Here is a 6,319-nt window from a genome sequence, read left to right on the forward strand (position 1 = left end):
TGAGCCGTGAAGTATGTGACAAATATAAAGTGTAAGAAGCTTTCTGCACAAAAACCTCACATTTATTAGACGAGGAAGTACTCTGCTGTGCATTAGCGCCGCGCATTTCCACTTGTCGGACGCACAGCAAAGGTAGAGCGGGAAAGTGGAAGTCATGACGGCAGATTTAAAAGCACATCAAGTTTCCTGCCAAGGTTTCCAAGACAGCCGGCGCTGGTTAACGGTGAAAGATCGATTGCTTTAGAGGCCGGGCGCATTGTGGTCCGGGAGACAAATGAAGGTGGCGTCTCATGTCCTTGAGGTGTGATCACTTTCTGAAAATCCACTGACCTGATCAAGCAAGAGAAGGACAGGAATGGCTGCTCCACAAAAGCAGCTTTATGTCCTCACGACCAAATCTATCAAGTCAATCCGCCGCTCCGTCCATTGAGTCGCAGGATGATACAAAACAACGCTGGAATGTGTTTTCGGGCACTCGCTGCTTGTTTCTCATAATATCACAGCCCGGGCCATCTGAACACAGGCTAAACCGTCAGAGATGGAAAAGAAGAGGTGAGGAGGTGTTGCTAAAACGAGGCCCGCTCAGGCGTTGGGGTGATCAGGCAGAACAAGAAAACAGGGGAAGCGTCCTTGAATCTTTGGCTCCTCGGCGTAAACCGAAGAATTTGAGTTTTGAAAAGGCGATTTAGGCAGCGGCAGCCATCAGTGGGAATAAAACACGAAGGACTCTGGCCTCTCCTCCTGTCACACCGAAGCTCACATTTATTGTGCAGAAGGGCAAAACACAATGTGGAATCTCAACTTTTTAAGTCGTCAGGTGCGCTTTGTACACGGTTTCCTTCAGCTCTGTGGAAGGTGGAGAAATTGAAATGGCAAGAGTTAGTGGTGTGTGTGTGTGTGTGTGTGTGTGTGTGTGTGTGTGTGTGTGTGTGTGTGTGTGTGTGTGTGTGTGTGTGTGTGTGTGTGTGTGTGTGTGTGTGTGTGTGTGTGTCACACAATGCCTCAAAATACATCAACAATGAGCTATATCCAATTCTGTGGTTTAGATGCGTGTTTCATTGCGACCTGCAGTAAACCTTCATGCAGCTGTTTGCAGACTGAATGAGCTACTGTTATCCCCTGAAAATGCATGCGTTGCTTTTACATGACAATCCTTCAAAAATGGGCCCAGAAAAGAAGATGCTGCAGTTTGAAAGCACTATTTTTGAAGACACAATTTTATATAAGCTTGGTTGTTTTATTGTAGTTTTACAAGAAAATCTTTTATGTATGAAGATGCACTCTTTTGATTGCACATATTTTTTTGTATCTAATGAAAGAGCAAGTATCACAAACGGAGTGAGCTGGATGTCGGTGCCGACGCTCTGGGGTTCATAGTCAGCCACGCTTTTTCCACCACCCGGCAGTGTTTTCTCCAGGGTGGGCGGAGCTAATAAGCGACGTCCCATTGTTGCTTCACTTGTCGGTTTGTGATCTGCCATTTTTAAGGCCTTGAGTCTGGGATTTTGGACATTGCCATCTTATTTTTTTTTAGCCAGAATTATACTATTCAGAAGGAATGAATTTAGAGATTTGGCTGCAGAATAACTCGTGGAACATTTTTTAAATTTTTTTATTTGTATTTCATGAGAGAAGTTGACACTTTTTGAATAAAAAAATAAAAGTGACAATGTTTGGATCTTCAGGAAGTGAAGTCCAAAAACGCCTCTGCAATCAATGTTTATCGCTATCGGTGCCACCAAACAGAACGAAACTGAGATCTTGGAAACTGAGTCGTGAGTTGGAGCCACCGTGGAGAACACTTGCTCCACCCATCCTCCATCCCTGAGGCCGGCTCCTGTCTGTCACTCTTTGGCCCTCTGATGTCATTGACATGAGATGTGCCGACGCGGTCATTTGGTCTTTTTGCACCTGCCTGTTTCTCTTGCATGCAACATGGTGGCAACGGAAACCGAGCGTTTACTTACTGTCAGATATATCCCAGACCTTCCATGATCGTCATGAGATTATCGGTGGTTTTCATTTGATCTGTGTGGTCATATGGTTCAAAGTAATTTCTTGGAGACAGAGTTGCTTTATTGCATCTTCTTATAACATCAGATATTTTAATTTGTTAAGAGCAGAAAAGATACAGGTGTTACCAATTATATCGAAACGGCTTTGTTGTGTTAAAATGTAAATCATGACAGTGAGCCATCTTTCATAGCACCGGGATGAAGCTACATTCAATTCTTCGATTAATAATGTCATCAATTATACCTGTGCTTCATGTCAACATGTCTGCTGAGAACCAGGTCTATAAAACCCAAGGCCCAATATGCTTGTTAATATTTAAATGTGCTTGATATTCATTTTTAATAATGCCTTCCTGGCACCTCTTCCGTCATCTCCTGCCGTTGCATCATTTAAAAACCCTCCCTGAAGCCGGTTGTTTCCGTCTCTCCCCGGCAGGTTTTTCCGGCTCGGCCCGGTTCTCAGGAATGCAGCTGTGAATCTTTTGGATGAGTTTAGGTCCGGCTCTTGTGTGAACCGTGTCAAAACAAGGAGACATCACTTAGTCCACGAGAGCTGAGAGAGGCAGGCGGGCTTTGGGGCCTCCGCTGAGCTCTCTGGCCTTAAGGTCACCTGGCAATTAACCCCTGACCTCGCAGCAACTCCCCGCCCTAATTTCTTAACGTGTCTTTCGCCGTGTCTTCCTCTCCATATCTATTCCTCCTTTTTTTAAAGTTGATGGTGCCGCTTTTTGGGGCATGTTGTGGCAGACAGCTGTAAATGTGTGAGATAACCACAGTGGAGAAAAGCACATGCTGACGGAGTCTTTTTACTTTAGATTTTTGTGTTTTGATTTGTTTTCCAGAGAAAACAAGTGTCTCGATTGTAAACTATAGTTGGCCAGAATGATTCATAATTTCAACCCGTCTGGAGTCCATTCTTCCCTCTTGTGTTGCCTGCCGTGTTCCTATAACGCCTCTCTTCGTCTGCTCAGTCAAACTAATCCAACCCCTCTCCCTCCCCCTCCCACCACCACCAGTACCACCACCCCAACTGCAAGACCCTTGACCCTGCGCACCTCTTTGAAAGTCACATGACCATGCAGGTGTGGAGGGGTCTCTGCCCTGGCCGACCCCCAATTAGTGACCCTAATTAGTAGAGGCCCCCCTGATGGGCTGCTGAGCTGCTTTATGGGAGGGAGGGGGGATGTATGGAGGAAGGAGAGCGGGGGAGAAAAGGAGGTGGGGTGGGGTGGGGGGTGTCTGGACAGTGAAGCATTCCTAAAGATCTTTGGACCCTCCAGAAACACAAACACATACAGTGCTTGTTAGAAGAAAAACAGCCAACGTGGAGCTGAGAGTTCATTTGTTGATGCACAACAAACCGCTTCTGAGCAGCTGATGTGGAATTGATCTGATTCTCAGTTACACCAGACTTTAAACATGCGGCATCAGCTGACTCCCTCCTTTACACACACTTCACCTCCCTTTCCGCTTTGCTCACTCTCATTTTCTGTCGTTGTTATTTTGATATCAAATTACATGTTTGAGCTAATGAAATGTCATAAAGTGTGCAGAGTCACACACAGAAATGTTTTTTTTTTTTACTTAAGACGCAAGACAAAGTGATTATGCTATTTCAATTTATTGTGACAACTTGTTACATTAAAATAATAATATCAGGCAAAATCACTTAATTTTGATTTAGACCAATTTAGATTTTATTTTTATTTGTTTCACTTTGATCAGTGAAAATGATGGTATCGTCTGCATATAAACTCACTTATTAATGTTATTTTTCCCTCAATATAAACCGGAAAATGGCCAAATGTGATACAGTTAATATCACAATCCCACTGCACTAACAATGAAACAAAAGTTTTTATGAAAAATAAAATGCTGTAGTCAGTTATGAAGTGCATGATCCTGTTTAACCACCGATGTCATTTTGGACAATATGTTAAATAGTACTTTTCTAAAATAACTATCAAATAATCAAAGTATGAACAAGGTTGTTAATTTGTTTGATCTTTCTTATTGCTCATCGATTATTGGCATGTTATTCTTTATAATTATTGACTTGTATGTTTTCCATGAGCTGCTGTGAACTGACTGAACAAATCCAACTCGATATCAATTGTAATAGATAAACTGAAGGAAACCAATTGTTTTCCCTTAAATTGTAACCAAATAATGTCTGTTTTTCTAAGGAAATTCCTACAAATGCACATTCATGAATGAAGTTCAAAGTTATTTTTTGACCATCACCACTCAGTTTTGTTTTTATTTTAAGGAGACTGCAGCTAGTATTTCCCTCCCTGTTCTGTTTCACACGCAACGCTGAAGCTGAAGGTGTTAATTTTATCAGCTAATGTGGCAGCTGATGAGAGATTACCAATTAAAAACGGCAATAAAAACCCAATTAGTTGAGTCCTGTTGCTCCTCTCTGGTTTACCACCACAGCTTCCTCCTGTGCTGCAGGGCAGTTCGTCCAGTCCGGCCTCTTCCTGCTCGGCCCCCCTCCTCTAAAACAGGCCACCCATCTGGTCTCTTTTCTGCCGGCCCTCTCACCTCTTCCTCACTCAAATAAAGGTGCCAATCACTATAATTGGCACCCCGCAGGTCAATTGTCCCGGTTTGGAGAGGTGCCCCTCACTGAAGTCTGGGCTAACAGGGGGATGTACTGTATGAGTGTGTTACCTTTACAGACTTTGAAAAAGTTAGGGCTTCTTTGCAGATAATTCTTCACACTGACATGTAATTTGGTACGAAAGCATCAAAACAGGATTCATGCGACGCATCTGACTGACACGCAGGATTCAGAGCAGTGATGGTGAAACTATATTGGAAAAACTAATCGCAATCATTTGTCATGACTGACTGATGAAAATTAACATTATATCATTATGAAATACAAACATTAACCGTTTGAAAATGGAATGCAGAAAAAAACATCAACAATAACTCTTATTGTGAAAAGCAGCAGGATCAAATATCTCAATAATGAGCTGAGTTTTACTCATTAATTATGTCACAAAACCATGATTATATATTTAGTTTATTTCATGCTGCTACTGTATAATTCTGATGGCCTGTTTCTTGCTGTGCATGCAGGCTGTTATAGTTGATGCACCAAATTATAATTCATATCTACATAAATACCTTGACTGACCTGCAAAAAAACTATTAAGTAAGTATTGTATCACGAGAGCATGCTACAACCAGTTTAAAAGAAAAATAGCATTCTTCTAAAAGCAGAAAGACTTTGTGATATAAGCGTTGCAGGAGTTAAACTCCTGTTTCTTCACAGAGCCAATGGGAGTTTGTTTTTGTTCGAATGCATCTCACTTCCTGACTGCAGGAACACTTCCAGGAGTCTGTTTAGGAACGAGTACTTTCTTACAGCCCAGGATCCACTGTCAAAGTAAATTCAGTAATAAGGTTATGGTTTATTATTGTTCATATGGTAATCAGCTACTCTTAGACATTGGATTTATCTCCTCGTGATAATTTTCTCTCCAGAATCGAGATGCAGAGTCTGTCAGAGTTTTGTTAAAGCCCTAATGCCTTGATTGAATGTGGGCCAATCAACATGTGTATGGTTCCATAAACTTGAGTACGAGGTCCAAAGGCCACCGTTGTAATTTGGACGGTGCTCTTTTTTTGTTGGGTTTTAGTCGTGTTTACTGAAATATGTGTAAAATGTACGCTCTTGTGAAACTGACTTTAACTGACCAATGAAACAGGACTTTTTGAGGACTGTATCCTGTATTAACAAGTGTTTTCCTGGAACTTCCTCCACGTTGTGACTGCAACATAATATTTAATATGATTAATTTTTGATAACTGCAGCAGGTTTTGTGTTTTTCTGAAAGTATTTGGTGTTTTTGGTGTTGGTCACTTATTAATCATATTTTACGCAACAAATAACTCTTATGCTCAGTTCAAAATCATTGTGGAAAAAGTATAACATTGAGTCTACTTTAACGTGAGCACTTTAATAAGTTGTAAATAAAAGTTGTCACCAGCAGTCGTGCTGCTCCTCCACTAGTTTGACTTTCAAATAAAATGCTTATTTTTGCAATTAAACAAAAATGTCAGCTCATTTCACATTTTGTCAAGTATATTCTCAACCAATTAATGTCCCAAGGGCATGTCAATGTGTCTCACCCAAACCAAAACATAATTAAAAAGGGAGGAATTTACAGGCAGCGGCTCCTGAAAAGGTGAAGCGCCCACCGCCTGGATGTTTTCGCCACACTGAAGGGAGGAGGCCAAGGTTTCTTTTAATAAAGCTGTCAGCGAGCAAGGGAACGTCCAGAGTCCTC

General features: G+C 41.7%; 1 long non-coding RNA gene across 1 annotated transcript in view; it reads left to right on the forward strand.

Moving 5' to 3' along the window:
* Window positions 1–6,319, forward strand: part of LOC138635649 (uncharacterized) — a 31,674-nt gene that overhangs the window by 14,000 nt on the left and 11,355 nt on the right. The window lies entirely within an intron of this gene.

The sequence above is a fragment of the Brachyistius frenatus genome, unplaced genomic scaffold, assembly GCF_029030835.1.
Source record: "Brachyistius frenatus isolate BFR_SWC_R1_liver_20210118 unplaced genomic scaffold, ASM2903083v1 Contig_321, whole genome shotgun sequence".
Taxonomy (NCBI): domain Eukaryota; kingdom Metazoa; phylum Chordata; class Actinopteri; family Embiotocidae; genus Brachyistius; species Brachyistius frenatus.